Source organism: Suncus etruscus, chromosome 16, assembly GCF_024139225.1.
Source record: "Suncus etruscus isolate mSunEtr1 chromosome 16, mSunEtr1.pri.cur, whole genome shotgun sequence".
In the NCBI taxonomy this organism is placed as follows: domain Eukaryota; kingdom Metazoa; phylum Chordata; class Mammalia; order Eulipotyphla; family Soricidae; genus Suncus; species Suncus etruscus.
Window position 1 is genome coordinate 23,594,936 of NC_064863.1, and position 18,104 is coordinate 23,613,039.

The 18,104-nt window shown below is 33.8% G+C and overlaps 1 pseudogene; it reads right to left on the reverse strand.

Annotated features, from left to right (window-relative positions):
• Positions 1–605: 605 nt before the first annotated feature.
• Positions 606–18,104, reverse strand: part of LOC126032581 (ubiquitin-conjugating enzyme E2 C-like) — a 68,276-nt pseudogene continuing 50,777 nt past the window's right edge.

The window sequence follows — 18,104 nt, forward strand, 5'->3', positions numbered from 1 at the left end:
ATTACCTAGCTGTAGTAAGAAATGTTTCCTTAAAAGTGTCCAACTCCATCTGGAAAAATCAAATATTATTACATGAAAGGAACCAATCTAGAGCTGCTTTTTCCAACGGAGATAACCAAACCTTCATAGCTTGTTAAATGAAGTAGAACAAAAATATATATTGGTACATACAACTAAGATTCTATGGTTGATGGTTACTTGGAAATATTACAATAATAAACAGCAAATACATATGTTAAAACTTTTATTAATTTTAAACTTAGTATTGTATTAATAACACAAAAATTAATGCCTTTAATAGCTGACTTCTTTCTCAAACTATCTTATATTTCTCCAGACAATAATCACTACCAATATCTTAAAACTATATCAATTTCTCCAAACAAAAATCAAGTGATTTAAAAAATAATCCCATTAAGAATTTTAATCTTTAACATGTAAGTTTATATGTTTTGTGTTAAGTTCTCAAAGTTCTCCCCATTTCACTCTCATGTTTCTTTCAGAATCTTTAGTAAAATGGTTACCAGGTGTTTCAATATACATTGGACCATAACGATGATGATGACACAAATGTAAACTTCTTTACACAGAGGTCATACCAAAAGTCATTGTAATTGATTAGGTGGCATCTGCTGGCTCAGTGCTTCAAGATTGCTTTCATTCATATCCTGCAGGTTTATGTCACCAGCTTTCCTAGCAAGACACTTCATGGGCTGACCTTCTGTCTGAGAATTCATTTGAAATTCTTCACCTGACTCCAACCTGTCAAATGCAGTCAGATAACCCTAGCTATTTTTTTTAAAAAAAGAAAGAGTAATCTGACAAAGATGAGGGCACAGGGAAATAGCACTGAAGAAACACTCAGTACATATTAGCCATAGTGACACTTAGAAGAAACTACATTTAGTTGGAGAATAATGCTATTAAGTAGAGATGTACAATATTGAAAGCAACTTAATAAGGTAAATGGCAATTTTTTCTATCATTTCCATATATGACTATCAAGAAAAATAATTTGATAATTCAATATCACTTTGATGTATCAAGAATCGAGATGATTTAGTGAGATCAGATGATTAAAAACTTGACCCCCAGAATAATAAAAAATATTCACTATTGCATCTATGCAGAATGGTGCATGTAAAAAGTGTTTGAACAGATTCTTGTCAATGCGGTAAAAGCCTAAGCAATGTTGTGATATTAAGAGTAACTGGCATTGCACTAGCGTTTTATAAGAAGAGGTATGGAAGTGCATACAATTGCGTTTGTATTTGAAAGAACTTCTTCGGACCATTTTTCCTGTCTTTGAATTTGATCAATATGAGTTATATGCCTGCCCCCTAAAAAAAAGTGATTAGTCCAAAAATAATCTTCTGAATATTGAAGTTCTGTTAGCATCTGCTATGCACCAGATAACATATTTGCACATATAAGGCAATGATTCTTTGATTTTGCTATCATTATCAGTATACAAGAGAGATAAATTAAATAAAACTTTTGGAAAACAAGTTAAATGCCAAGCAATATATTATGTATTTAACAACTTTATCTATTTTACTTATAAAGACACAAAATAATATTTATTTGGTCAGTGTTAATTTGGATTTTTTTTTTATTTTAAGTAGACTCAAGAAAGTGTTTGATTTTTTGTTTTGTTTTGTTTTAAAAACTTTAAACTCTATGTTATCTTATTTTGGAACTAGATTGTTTATAAAAGATCCTTTATAGAATCAGATGTATATTGTGGTATATCAGTGGTATATGGCCATTTATTTGTTCCTGAAGAATCCATTGTTCTCATTTTTCAGAGATAACCGATTAAAAGAAACTTATTTATGATAAAAAATTTTCCCATTCAGAAAGTAAGTACATTTAAAGTAGATCAAAATTAAATGTATCTCTTAAAAGATGCAGAATATCACAAACTGTCTTAACTATACTCAGATATAATGTTTAATAGCCAGTATCTCTTCAATGTATTCCTCCCTATTATCATTTCTGATCCATGTACACATTGTTATCTTTAAAATTTTCCATATATTGGTATTTGACAACTGAAAATTTTCACTCTTATGTTTTTACAATGTCCTTCAAGAACTATATACAGGACAAACTTTTATATATTTATATTATTTTTAAATATTAGCTTTCTTAGCAACTAATCTATACTCTACCTTCCAATATAACATATATACAGTCTGATACATAACTTTCCTATACTTTAGCCATATCTCCTATTTGTTTGTTTGTTCTTTTCTGGGAAAACAGGAAATCTATGAAGCTTTATAAGAAATTGGTTAGAAACAATGTGATTTGCATTTCAGCCGGTAAAATGTAGCAAGAAAGTGATTCATGTCACTTCTTGCCGTGGCCATAAAACATATAATTTCTATGTGCTTTCTCTGCCATCTGAGAAGTTATAGAATTACAAAATAGACTATTCATGAAAGAAACATTCCCAAATGAGTGACATACTGGGAATCCACTACAAAATAATGATAACGAAAATAAAGTGGAAGATCCAGAGCAATAATACAGTGGATAGGGTGCTTGCCTTGTGTACAGATGAAACAGGTTCAAACCTTGGAATCCCGAATTACTCTTCTCCAAGCCTGCCAGGAATGATTCTTGAAGTTTGAGACAGGTGTAAGCATTTCTAGGTGTGTGGCCAAAAACATAAATAAATAAAATAAAGGTGAGTTGAATCAAATTTTATGTAAAATGAAATCTACAAAATATCGAGATTTTTGTTTTATTTTTTGCCACATCAGTCTAGCCTTCCATATTCAATATGTGATCATTATACATTTGCTTCATAGAAGAAAGTTAGGGTAAAAAATGTTAAGAATTGGTGAATGTATATATAAAAATGCTAATCCTAGAATAAAAGCAAAATCAGTCTCAATTCAATGTGTATCCTTTTATTATAAAAATCTACAGTCACATGGGGCTGGAAAGATAGCATGGAGGTAAAGCGTTTGCCTTTCATGCAGAAGGTCAGCCGTTCGAATCCCGGCGTCCCATATGGTCCCCCGTGCCTGCCAGGAGCAATTTCTGAGCATGGAGCCAGGAGTAACCCCTGAGCACTGCCGGGTGTGACCCAAAAACCACACACAAAAAAAAAAATCTACAGTCACTTTAGGTAGAAAATGTGCAGTTATTACTATTAATCATAGGACGTGATATGTACCAAAAACTTGATTAGTAAAGCAATAGAGTATGTTTTTTGTTAGAACAAAACTACTTAATAAGAAATAAGAAATCTAGGATAGGAGCAGGACCTATAGTATAAACAGTAAGTCACTAATCATGTATAGAGTCTACCCAACTTCAGTCTCCTGCACTGCAGATTGTTCCCAAAGTCAAGCAAGAAGTGATATCTGACCACTACAATGGTTGCCCCAAAATTAAATAAAAAGAGAAAAGAAAAATAAATGTAAGAAATTTTTAAAGTGAACCAAAAATGCAAGCGATAAAAATGGAAAAAAAGAGGCCAAATTGATAGCACAGTAAATAAGATGGTTTTCGCATGTGACCAACTGAGGTTTGATCCCCAGTATCCTGGTCTTCCAACCCTACCAGGAGTGATTTCTGAGTGCAGAGCCAGGAGTAACCTCTGAGGGCCACAGGTGTGGCCAAAAAAAAAAACCAAAAAAAAACCCAACAACACAAAACAAAAAAAAAGAGAAAAACAAAATTAAATGCATATCATACATGCACACATATGTACTAATTCTAATGATATAAAATAACTTATATAAGTATAAATAACTATAATTATATAACGTTATATATTTATATTATAATTACACAACATTATAATTATATAAAATAACTTAGAATCCAATTAATAGTTTATGGGAATTTTTACTTTAAAAGTATGACAGTAATTTTTTTTCTTAATTTTGTATGCTTTTTAAAATTTTCCTAAAGTAATTATGCATTACTTTTAATTATATATATGGACATATTTAGATATAATGGAAACTATAGAAAATGTCCAATTTTGTGAACTCAAAGCAACACCTGAATTCATAATCCTATGTGTTCCAGATATAGGAAAGCAAATAAAGGCAGGCCCTTTGGTTGTTAACAAATGATAATGTGTTTTTATTTTATAAAGAATTCATAACTTTTCTTCTTTACTGAGACACCATTCAAAATAGTTCATATGTGTATCATAAATATCTTTTATTGCTGCACTCGCATTGAACCAAAATGGATCACCATTAGTTTAATGTGATCAATATGCACATTTCTTTGCCAATTGATTGGGATCCTATCAGCATATATATTATTGAGGTATGTTTAATTTTCAATACTGCCTGAATGTTATATAAGCCTTTGGCAAACTCCTAGGATGATTTAATTTCTGTATAAAACATTGTGTACAATGTTCATGCTGACAAACTATCTCAGCCAAAAAGCTCAATAACAAATCAGTCAAAACAAATCCAAGGTTCATTAATCACTTAATATGCAGAACGAACATTCCTGTTTGTGTTCTGTGTCCCACAGTAGATGGTTAAAACGACATATCTGCTCTTCTCAGAGTCTGGTACTTGAGACTACAGAAGACTATAATATCTCTCCAAATTATGTAACAAAAATAAAACAAGCAAAATGTTATTCAATTATAAAATTTAACAATTATATGAAGCCCTAAGTAAAATTTAATAATAGTTTCTTTTTGTTTTATGCTCTCTGGTCAGAAATATTTGCTTTTAAAAACAACTGTGGCACCAGTAAATGTCAAACGTAAAATTCTTTTTCTCAAAAATTCTCTTTAGAGCCATGGAGATATTTATAAATTAAGGTCAAACAAGATTAATTTTGAATCTTCTAAAAAGAACATTCATTAATATATTGAGTGAAATGTTGAATATATTATAGCATGAATTAAAAGAATGAGAATATATTAATTGCATTTATATGAACATTATTAATATAGTCTATGGTTGGAAAATTGATACTTTATAAAGAAATTATTGATTTCAGCAAGAAGTATGTTTTATTTACAGGTTAATATTCTAATTTTAAGCATACTATTCACACACAATATGTTCACTTTAGTGAGAGGTGAGGGAAAGAACTGAGTTTCAATTCTATTTCTTGATTTAGAGAGTGTAAGAAAAGCAAACCATTTTCTCTACTAAATTGGATGTTTTCCTGACCCCAAGAATTGTATTGTCCTAAGTCATACTAACAGGAAAATAAACTTGCACATTTATTTAATGCATATTTTATATGACATAGAACATAAGATAGTTAAACCAAAAGAATAAGCTTTTATGCAAAGTTCAACAAAGAAAGATTACTGTAAAAATATAAGTAAAAGTTTTAAGAGGACTAAATAAAGTTATTTTAACTAGGTCTGTCTTTATTGTATTATCTTGTGCCCACTCATTCCCCCTTTCTGGTTAAAGTACATTTTCCTCCTGCTCTAGGGAGAATATAGTTACCTGGGCCCTCTATCTTCAGAAAGAAAGGGGGGAGGTCAGCATACCCTTTAAGCACCTGCTGATTTTGAAATGAGCACAAAGTAATCCATATACCTCAGTGAACTATTTTGGGGTACATTCTGCCACACTTCAGTGTGACACCATTACTTTGATTCTCTGAAGTTGTCTTTTTTTTCACACTTAGTATATTTTGAAGTTTTTGTTATACTCAGAACCTTTGTGCACAAGGTAAATTGATTCTTGAAGCGTTTACTGGCTAATTTCTTTCCAGACACTGTTCTGAATTTATGTGCCAGGAGATAACTACAATTCGAAGTCAGACTTGTAATTGTTAAAATACTATTGTTATAACGATGGAACAAAAGTATCTAGTGTCTTTAGAGTATTAAATTACATGACTGTGTTGATCTAATGCATGTTAAGATGAGATCCACTGGCTATTATTCTTTTTAAAGCCTTTTTAAACGTTTAATTTGGAAATACCTATAACGTTCATGATATAAACTACTGAATGCACAAGAAATAAAAAGTCCTTCAGGACACACACACACACACATACACACATTAATAGAATAGTCACACTTCATTTTTAAAAATGTTTGCTGTTTTTTCTGTAAAAATACCTCTCTGTGCATCATGATGAAAATCATTTAACCAGTTCTTCCTTTAATTGCACTGTCCTGTTGAATATCTAAGCAGAACTAGTAGAGATTGCCATAATTAAAGTATTTAAAGTTCTGGTTCATGCAGCTTTATTATGTATTTTATTTATTTATTATATATTTTATATATATAAAACAATTACTGGTTAAAATTAAACAAACTTGAGAAGTCAAGTAATATTTTCAGTGTTCTCAGATATATGCACAGATAATTAGGCAATACAATTTACCAGACATTTAGAGTTTATAAATTTTAAATGGAATGGACACTTATATGTCAATAATACTACTAAATTCTATTATGGCAAAACTGCAATCCATAAAACATTGTTTTAGACAAGACATACAGAACTTTACTATGGTTAAATTTTTAAATCAATTAAAAACTATCACCTATCCCCTTCGATGAATGAAACACTCACCTGTATTCTCAATGTATTAATTGATACCTTCTAGTTTACAAGTAAAGTAATATCAAGGCTACCTTGCTTTGGTAATAAACAAAGTGTGTTCCAGTGAATATTAATACTATAAGAAAAGGGATTTTTACTAAGCAGTCTTGTTTCATAAAAATGTGGGATTTGCAGATCAAAAGAGCTAATTAAAAGGTTTTTAGTTTTAATTCTAGTGTAATTTGACATATTTATTCAATGGAATGTAAAATTAACCATGAGCTTATTATTCACCCTATGCACATTTTTACTTAATATCTTTCATAAATAATGTCTGTGTGAAATACTAAAATATCTAAATATATGCAATCACATAAATGTGCACACAAGTCTTTCTATGCAAAATATAGTTTTCAATGCTATAATTCTCTGATGAATAATAAAAGTAAGGGTTTTTATTCATTTTATTTTTCTAAATTGTAAAGGAAAATGGGTTATTAACATCCACTATAGAAAATGAATAAAATCAGTTTTGCATAGTGTTGAGTGCTGAGCAAATATCATTTTAAAATAGAACATAGGTACAGGAAGTCCTATATTTCTTTTTTTATCATTTTATTTTGTTTGTTTTTTTTGGGTCCCCACCCATTTGATGCTCAGAAGTTACTCCTGGCTAAGACACTCAGAAATCGCCTATGGCTTGGGGAACCATATGGGACGCCGGGGATCGAACCGCTAGTCCTTCCTTGGCTAGCATTTGCAAGGGGCAGACACCTCACCCTTTAACGCCACCATCGCCGCCCAAAGTCCTGAATTTCTTAATTAGAAAATGGTCTTGTAGAGCATGAAAACTGGCTAAGCTTTGCAAAAGCCGGCTCCCTGTGTGTGACACCAGGCGGGGGAAAATCCGCGAAAGTACACCGGCCCAGTGGGGGCCCAACTGTGAAAAACTGTGAGTGTGACCTGTCTATGTCTGTCTACTGTCCTCTTGCGTGAAACTCTTGGCGAGTGGGACAAAAAGAGCTCCAGCGGAGCACGGCCGCTCCGCTTCGCTACGCGGCCGTGCACTCTTTCTAGGAAAGAACTCCATTGCAAACCAAGAAGGAGAAAATCACACTAAGAATGGCTCTATATCACAGAAGCAAACATTTCTCTCTGGACTGTCTTCTCTGGTTGCAAGCTCGGGCCTAAGATTTGACCCAGTGTGAGGCTTCATCCATGGAGGGACTTCCCCTCTCTTAGCGGCAAGTCAGCCCATCCAGAAAGGGAGGAGCCAGAGGAGTGTGCTGCCTGCATAATAGAGACAATGAATACCACCACAACATGTAGAAAAACCCACAATACAAGTGTGACAATGGGGAAACAACGCAGGCCAGCATCAGACATAGAGAATGAAGATGACAATTCTGAGGACCAGATAATTACCAACCAACTAATCAACCTCTCACATAAGAACTTTAGACTAGCAATATGGAAGATGCTCAACGGACTCCAAGAAACCATGGATCGAGTTGAACAGAACACTAATAAGAACCAAGAAAATATGAAGACAGAAATCACAAAACTCCAAACTGAAATAACATGTCAACTAACAGGACTGAAAAGGTCAGTAAACGAAGTGAATGACAAAATGGATAAGATCTGGGACAGGGTATCAGAAGCTGAGAATAGACTTGGTGCTGTGGAAGATGAGATACATAACAATTCCATACAGCAGGAGAGATTGGACAAAAAACTTAAAGCAAATGAGCAGACAATGGAAAAATTAGTCAAAGAATGGGAATAGATGAAAATAGAAGTCTATGATAAGATCAACAGAAACAACTTAAGAATCATTGGAGTCCCAGAGGACCCAGGAAGAAAATTTCCAGGAAGAATCAATGGTCAAAAGCATCATTAAAGAGGAAACTTCCAGAGCTAAAAGAATATATGTAATGAAATCCTGTTTGCCCGAAGAGTACCAACCAAAAGAGACCCCAGAAAAACCACCCCAAGACACATCCCTAGTCACAATGACAAATCCCACAGATAGAGACAGAATTCTGAAAACAGCAAGATCAAAAGGGGAAATCACGTTCAAGCAAGCTTCCCTGAGATTTACAGCAGACCTGTCACCAGAAACACTCAAAGCCAGAAAGCAGTGGTGGGATATTGTGACAAGACTGAATGAAAATGAATGCTTCACACCAGAATACTATACCCAGCAAAACTCACTTTCCGGTTTGACGGAAGAATACATGGCTTCACAGACAAGAAAACAGCTCAGAAACTTCACAGACACAAAACCAGTCTTAAGAGAAAAACTGAAAGACCTAATCTAAGGACAATGACTACCCAAAAGACACACCAAATTTTGAAATAAAGATGGCGTTAAATCCCAGGACAATTCTTTCTCTCAACGTCAATGGACTAAATGCACCAGTTAAGAGACACAGAGTGGCTAAATGGATCAAAAAACTCAATCCAACCTTCTGCTGCCTACAAGAAACGCACCTGAAATAATCAGAAAAAAACATAGACTCAAAATAAAAGGGCTGGAGAAAAATTATCCAAGGAAACAACACCCATAAAAAAGCTGGAGTGGCCATACTAATATCAGATGATGCAAACTTTATACTCAGGAAGGTTGTAAGGGACAAAGATGGGACATTTTATATTAATCAAGGGGGTATGTAGAAGCCCGGAAGAATTCACTCTCCTAAACATATATGCACCGAATGAGGGGCCAAGCAAATTATTTAATACAACTGTTGACAAAATCTGAAAAATAATATCAACAACAACACAATAATTGTGGGGGACCTTAACACAGGGCTTTGTCAACACTGGATAGGTCAACCAGACTGAAACCCCAACAAGAATATTACTAGACCTGAGGAGCAGAAATGGAAGAAAGAGGCCTATGTGGATATATATAGGACACTCCATCCCCAGAAACCTGGATACACATTCTTCTCCAATGTACATGGGACATTCTCCAGGATAGACTACATGCTGGCAACATAAAACATTACCTCCATAAAATAAGAGGATAGAAATTTTGCAGACATACCTTCGCTGACCACAAGGCTCTGAAATTATTTGTGAACTCCAAAGGGACTCAGAAGGAAACACTATTAACACCTGGAAGTTAAACAGCCTCATGCTCAATAACCAGTGGGGTCCGAGATGAAATCAAGGAGAAAATAAAAAGGTTCCTGGAAACTAATGACAATAAAGACACAAACTATCAGAACTTATGGACACAGCAAAAGCAGTACTGAGAGGAAAATTTATTAGCTTTGCAAGCACACATCAGGAAGGAAGAAGGAGCTTACCTGAGTAGCTTAATGACACAGCTAATAGAACTAGAAAATGCTCAACAAAAAGAACCCAAGAATAGGAAGACGGGGCCGGCGAGGTGGCGCTAGAGGTAAGGTGTCTGCCTCTGCAAAGCGCTAGCCAAGGAAAGGACCACGGTTCGATCCCCCGGCATCCCATATGGTCCCCCCAAGCCAGGGGCAATTTCTGAGCGTATAGCCAGGAGTGACCCCTGAGCATCTAACCGGGTGTGGCCCGAAAAAAAAAAAAAAGAATAGGAAGACAGAAGGAAATAACAAAGCTGAGAGCAGAAATCAACGAAGTGGAAACTCAAAAAACAATCCGAAAGATCAACGAAAGCAGAAGATGGTTCTTTGAAAAAATAAACAAGATTGATAGACCACTGGCAAACCTAAGAAAGAGAGAGAGAGAAACTTGATAACTCGTATCAGGAATGAAAAAGGAGAGATCACTACTGATATGACAGAGATTCAAAGGGTAATCAGAAACTACTTTGAAAAACTCTACGCCACTAAAAATGAGAACCTGGAAGAAATGGATAAATTCTTGGACTCTTATAATCTTCCACGGTTGAAGGAAGAGGATGTAGCATATCTAAACACCCCATCACCATTGATGGAAATTAAAACAGTAATCAAAATGTCCTGCCGAAAAAACAAAAGCCCAGGTCCCAGATGGATTCACGAATGAATTCTATCAAACTTTCCAAGAGGAACTACTGCCAATCTTTGCAAGACTCTTTCATGAAATTGAACAAACAGAAACACTTCCAAATAGCTTTTATGAAGCCAACATCACCTTGATACCTAAACCAGACAGAGACGCTACCAAAAAAGAAAATTACAGACCAATATCACTGATGAATGCAGATGCAAAGATCCTCAACAAAAATCCTGGCAAATAGGAATTCAAGGCCTCGTTAAAAAGATCATCCCACTACGATCAAGTAGGTTTCATCCCAGGAATGCAAGGCTGGTTTAAACATCCGTAAATCTATCAACATAATACACAACATCAATAACAAGAAAAATAAAAAAACACATGATCATATCAATAGATGCAGAGAAAGCATTTGATAAGGTCCAACACCCATTCTTGATCAAAAACTCTCAGCAAGATGGGAATGGAGGGAACCTTTCTCAATATAGTGAAGGCCATCTACCACCAAGCCAGTGGCAAATAATATCCTCAATGGAGAAAAATTGAAAGCCTTCCTCTAAATTCTGGCACAAGACAAGGCTGTCCTCTCTCACCACTCCTATTCAACATAGCACTCGGAATGACTTTGCTATAAGCGATTAGGCAAGAAAAGGAGGATATCAAGGGAATTCAGATAGGAAAGGAAGAAGGTCAAGCTCTCACTGTTTGCAGATGACATGATACTCTACTTAGAAAACCCTAAAGACTCTATCAAAAAGCTTCTAGAAACAATAGACTCATATAGGCAAGGGTGGCAGGCTACAAAATTAACACACAAAAATCATGGCTTTTCTATACACCCAATAGTAATAAGGATGGAAATGGACATTAAGAAAACAACCCCATTCACAATAGTGCCACACAGACTCAAATATCTTGGAATCAACTTGACTAAATATGTGAAGGACCTATACAAAGAAAACTATAAAACTCTGCTCCAAGAAATAAGAGAGGAAACAACACGGAAATGAAACGCATACCCTGCTCATGGATTGGCAGGATTAACATCATCAAAATGGCAATACTCTCCCAAGGCATTATACAGATTTTAATGCCATCCTCTAAAGATAACCCATGACATTCTTCAAAGAAGTGGATCAGACACTTTTGAAATTCATTTGGAACAATAAACACCCTCGAATAGCTAAAGCAATCATTGGGAAAAAGAATATGGGAGGAATTACTTTCCCCTACTTTAAACTGTACTACAAAGCAACAGTTATCAAAACAGCATGGTATTGGAATAAGGATAGTTCCTCAGATCAGTGGAATAGGCTTGAATACTCAGAAAATGTTCCCCAGACATACAACCACCTAATTTTTGATAAAGGAGCAGGAAATCCTAAATGGAGCAGGGAAAGCCTCTTCAACAAGTGGTGTTGGCACAATTGGATAGCCACTTGCAAAAAATTGAACTTAGACCCCCAGCTAACATCATGTACAAAGGTAAAATCCAAATGGATTAAAGACCTCGATATCAGCCCCAAAACCATAAGATATATAGAACAGCACATAGGCAAAACACTCTAGGACATTACAGGCATCTTCAAGGAGGAAACTGCACTCTCCAAGCAAGTGAAAGCAGAGATTTACAGATGGGAATATATTAAGCTGAGAAGCTTCTGCACCTCAAAGGAAATAGTGCCCAGGATACAAGAGCCACCCACTGAGTGGGAGAAACTATTCACCCAATACCCATCAGATAAGGGGCTAATCTCCAAAATATACAAGGCACTGACAGAACTTTACAAGAAAAAAACATCTAACCCCATCAAAAAATGGGGAGAAAAAATGAACAGACACTTTGACAAAGAAGAAATACACATGGCCAAAAGACACATGAAAAAATGTTCCACATCACTAATCATCAGGGAGATGCAAATCAAAACAACGATGAGTTACCACCTCACACCCCAGAGAATGGCACACATCACAAAGAATGAAAATAAACAGTGTTGGCGTGATGTGGAGAGAAAGGAACTCTTATCCACTGCTGGTGGGAATGCCATCTAGTTCAACCTTTATGGATAGCGATATGGAGATTCCTCCAAAAACTGGAAAGCGAGCTCCCATACGATCCAGCTATACCACTCCTAGGAATATACCCTAGGAACACAAAAATACAATACAAAAACCCCTTCCTTACACCTATATTCATTGCAGCACTATTTACCATAGCAAGACTCTGGAAACAACCAAGATGCCCTTCAATAGACGAATGGCTAAAGAAACAGTGGTACATATACACAATGGAATATTATGCAGCTGTCAGGAGAGATGAAGTCATGAAATTTTCCTATACATGGATGTACATGGAATCTATTATGCTGAGTGAAATAAGTCAGAGAGAGAGAGAGAGAAAAACGCAGAATGGTCTCACTCATCTATGGGTTTTAAGAAAAATGAAAGACACCCTTGTAATAATAATTTTCAGACACAAAAGAGAAAAGAGCTGGAAGTTCCAGCTCACCTCAGGAAGCTCACCACAAAGAGTGATGAGTTTAGTTAGCGAAATAACTACATTTTGAACTGTCCTAATAAGGAGAATGTATGAGGAAAATGGAGAGCCTGTCTAGAGTACAGGCGGGGGTCGGGTGGGGCGAAGGGAGACTTGGGACATTGGTGGTGGGAATGTTGCACTGGTGATGGGTGGTGTTCTTTACATGACTGAAACCCAAAAACAATCATGTATGTAATTAAGGTGTTTAAATAAATTAAAAAAAAAGAAAATGGTCTTGTGCAAAATTGTCCCCCTCATAAAAACCTCAAGATTTGGAATGTGCCCTAGATAAAATGAGTTTAGCTTAAGATAAACATCGAGTTGCAATGTGCAACCATGCAGGAAATATCCCTGTTGAATAAAATAGACTACTACGACTTCAATGCTGTATATCAATATATACAGCTGATAAGTTGTCATCCTATAGCCACTTCTCCAAGCTTTGCTCTTATTGTACCTGTTAAATCATAATCTAGTCACTAATTTGTCTTGATGTACTTGTGAACATAAATAATGGATCATGTGTAGGGCACCAGGAAATGATGGTAGAAATAAATTGCTATCCTTCTCCCTTGCTTGAGGTTGTAGATGCTAGCTTGTTGGGTAGTCCTATGTTTTTCCTTTTTGTCTGGGACCAATTCTCTGTTGATCAAGAATAAGACTAATTAATGGTGATTAGCAGCCTCCAAGTTTAAGATTTGGGGGCAAGCCTACATTTTGAAGAAATAAGTGCACATATGATCTACTTGAAAATTCTTCTAATAGAAAAATATATCAAATCCAAAGCTGTTTCTGTTGTATAAGTTAACTATAAGAAAATATCAGAGGGCAAGAAACAATGCAATTTTTCTTGCCCATGATACAGTTAGCCCAGCCTTTAGTAAAACTATCCTTGACATTCTTGCTTGCTGATAGCTCCTCATAAGCATATATGTCTAGGGAAACATTTTATATGCTTTGATCATAATAGACAGCACTTTTCTTGTGACAAGTGACAGCACTGTGACAAGCACCTAGTCAAAATGGACTTTGCAAGTTTGACATTTACATATTATTGCAAATATAAAATCAAGGAACTAATGTAGATGTTAGTGCATCTATAAACTACAAAAGTAAAGTCGATATAGTATAAGCAAAACTATTTATATTTAAGATGACCTTAATTTAGGATAATTCCAATTAAAAATATAAATATAGGGCCGAGCGGTGGCACAAGCGGTAAGGTGACTGCCTTGCCCCCACTAACCTAGGACTCTATCTGCTGGCATCCATATAGTCCCCCAAGTCAGGAGTTATTTCTGAGAGCATCTCCAGAAGTAACCCCTGTGAGTCACTGGGTGAGGCCCCAAAGCAATATATATACATACATTATATATAAATTATATATAAATATATAAATTAAAAATAACGATTGTAGTTACTTTCATTATATATTGTTTGTGAGAAGCATTTAAATCAAGAGATTAACTGTAATAGCCATTAATTAACCATTTAGTAACATGAAATAGCTATTTAATAACATTAAAAGATAAACCTACCTTTTATGAAATTATATACTATTAGTAGAAATAGACGATTCCTATAATTTTCATTAAATTTTTATACTGCATTACAGGTGTATGACTCTAATAAATCTCATATACAGAATTTTATTAAGAAAAACACAAAATATTTTTGTTCTTAACAAAAATTTAAGTCTATAATATGAAGACATTGATTGTAGACACAGCTGTAATTACTGTTTGAGTCCACTTTATAGACCCCAAATGTATAGTAGCACTTCCATGTAAATTTTATATTTTAAAATAAGGATTTATATTGATTCATATTAAACCAAGATACTGTAGATGACCACTCTTATTCCATATCTATATTTATCGCTTGATTAATTTGTCATGCAACAAAGGACTCTTTCTTAGCATGTCAGATCTATATGTAAGAAATCAACGTACCGGGCCCGGAGAGATAGCACAGCGGCGTTTGCCTTGCAAGCAGCCTATCCAGGACCAAATGTGGTTGGTTCGAATCCCGGTGTCCCATATGGTCCCCCGTGCCTGCCAGGAGCTATTTCTGAGCAGACAGCCAGGAGTAACCCCTGAGCACCGCCGGGTGTGGCCCAAAAACAAAAACAAAAAACAACAACAACAAAAAAAAGAAATCAACATACCAAGAAAGAGTACCAGGCTCTCATTCCTAGAAAGGAGAAACAATACATCCTTACTACATCTCATGAAAAGTCATTATTGCATACGTATGTGATTGAGGAATGTACTAAATATGCAGACAATAGAATAAAAAATTTTATTAATAATTTTATTAATAATTTAACTTAGTCTAGCTGGTGTTTTTCAAATTTGCAGTATCAAATAATCTAATTCAAGTCTTTATTTTCCCAGTGTCTATTTGCCTAGTTATCCAATTTCTTATCACTATCTTTTAGATAATATTCATTCACCATATCCTTTAGAATATTTTGGTAATTTATTAGATAAAAAGATATAAATGCACTTTTTTCTATTTAGAAAAGTTCTTACATATTCAAACAGTGTTATATTATATTTTGCTAAGTAAGTATGTTTCTAAAATGTTCCTTATAAAACACTTAACAATTAAAAAAGATCTTAGCATTTTTATAAATAAATACACTTGTGAATTTGTTCATCTTTGAAATTAAAAATAAACTGACCTAAAGTGTAATAGAATAAAATTCAAAATTATTTTTAAAGATGTTAAAATTCAAATATTGAAAGAACCATTTAATTGTTTTTCTTTGAATATTATTTAAACTATATTTCAAAGGAAAATATTCAGAGACAATTATTTTTTATTCCACACAGTAAAAATTGGGAGGTAAAAATTAGATAAGTTGTCATGAAAAAATATGAAATAAAAAGAATCTTTTCCGTATATTTTTTGTTCTATAATCAGAAAATGTAATGCATTCTTTGGTTCCCAAGATTCTAGACAAAATTGGTAAAATGTGTTAAAGTGGAATAAATGAAAACTTTGAGTCTATTCAAAATACAGCAAGAATTTAACAATAAAAGCACATTCAGAGTAATATATAATTGCTGTCAAATTGTATACCAACTTATCTTTGGGCAAGTTTTCACAATTCAAGTGCCAATCACTTGCAACTAATTTATAATTCTGTGAAACTTGGGTTCCATTGTTCATGTCATTTAAGACACTTTTGGGGTAAAGGATGGAAAAGACTAAGGTGGAAGAAGGAATCAAATTTATTATAAAATTATACATATGTCATTTCACATAACTCATCATAGCTCTGTGACATGATTTTCCTGTTATTATTTAGAGAAACTAAAGATATCCTGACAAGCTCAAGTTAGGATATAAACTCAATAATGCTAAACTGTTCATCATCTTATTTTATTGTATCAACTTGGATGCAATGTTTTCTATGTGGAATGGGATATGCAAAGGTTAAAGCAGAAATTAGTTTCATATCTTTATATTATAATAAAAATAATTCCAGGGAAGATTAACAGAATATTATTAGCACAGATTCTGAATAGATAAAACACGTATCCTCTACTTACAATAGTATATTATGTACAAGATTTTTTTCAATAGATTCTTTGTATTTCAAAAGTACTGAATCAGAATATTCAAGAAACAAATTTTAATTGAAATGTATGGAAAATGTTGCAAAATAATAATTCTATATAATTAATGTATTAAATTTTCTATAAATATACTCAATTATTTTTCATAAATAGTAACTGATTTATGTCTTCCCAAATATGTTGCTTTTTGGTTATATATTACATTTTATAAATACATTATAGTTGTGTTTTTTTACAGCTGATTTGTTACTCTGGTAGGCCAGGGAGAGGTATGGGATACAACTGGGAACTTTGATGGAAGGAGGCCAATACTGGTGGTAGAATGGACCAAATTCATTGTCACTATGCTTGAAATCCAACTGAAGAACTTGTAATTCACAAAGGTCTCAAGAATATTTTAAAAAAATGCATTATATTATCAGAGAGATAGCACAGTGAATAGGACATTTGCTTGGGCTTGGCACTTGGTCAACCAGAATTCAATCCCTGGCATCCCATAAGGTACCCAGAGTCTGCTATGAGTGATTTCTGAGTACAGGACCAGGGGTAACTTCTAAGTGCTACCAGGAGTGGCCTCAAAACAAAACAAAGAAAAATATATATTTAAAAATATTATGTTTACAGTTTTATTTATTTTATTCAGATATAATCACAATAATATACTTTAAATGCTTTAATATTAGTTATATTGATTAGAACATACAGAAGAGAAGCTTTAAATTTTAAATATATTAATGAAGCAACTAAAATAAACTACTTTTCAACTAGGAAAGAACAAAAAAAGTTCACAAAAACTATTTTCTCTGTTGGAAAAATGTTTGGCACAATTATTGGCAGGCAAAGGACAAAGTGAATTGGCTCAGCCTCATATAAAAGATTGATTTGCTTATAAATTTTCTGTGATTTATAGACTGCTGGTACATATATTTTATCTTGGTCATGGTAAATAGAATCACAGATGAATCAATTATGTAGAATGTATCTGTAAATTTTGCTACTAGGGGAACTAGTTCTTTCATCACTGTGGTATCTCAGAGGCTATTTCCAAATGTACAAGCTATTTCTGTTTTCCTCTTGTGGAAGAAACTTATTTTGTGATCATTATGCATTCAAGAAGTCTTGACAGGTAAGGCATTTAGGCATTAAAACATTTTGCTTGTCTTTATAATATACTTATTAAATGTAAAATTTAAACTGTGTATTGCTAAAATATTTCTGGAATATTTTGGCTTACATAAATATTTTTATTTCTTTAGCAATAATGCATAATTGTAATTATATTACATTAGATAAAAGGTAAAGGTAATATTTTTGTCTTATTTTGAGACTTTGGTATAATATAAAAATTTGTCATTTTAGATCCAAAACCTAATAATTAAGTGCCCCCCAAAAAAGGGTTTACATGGGCTTCTATGAATCACTTATATTTCTTTATTTTAATAAAATTTTTGTTTAAGCAACATGATTACAAGCACTATTGT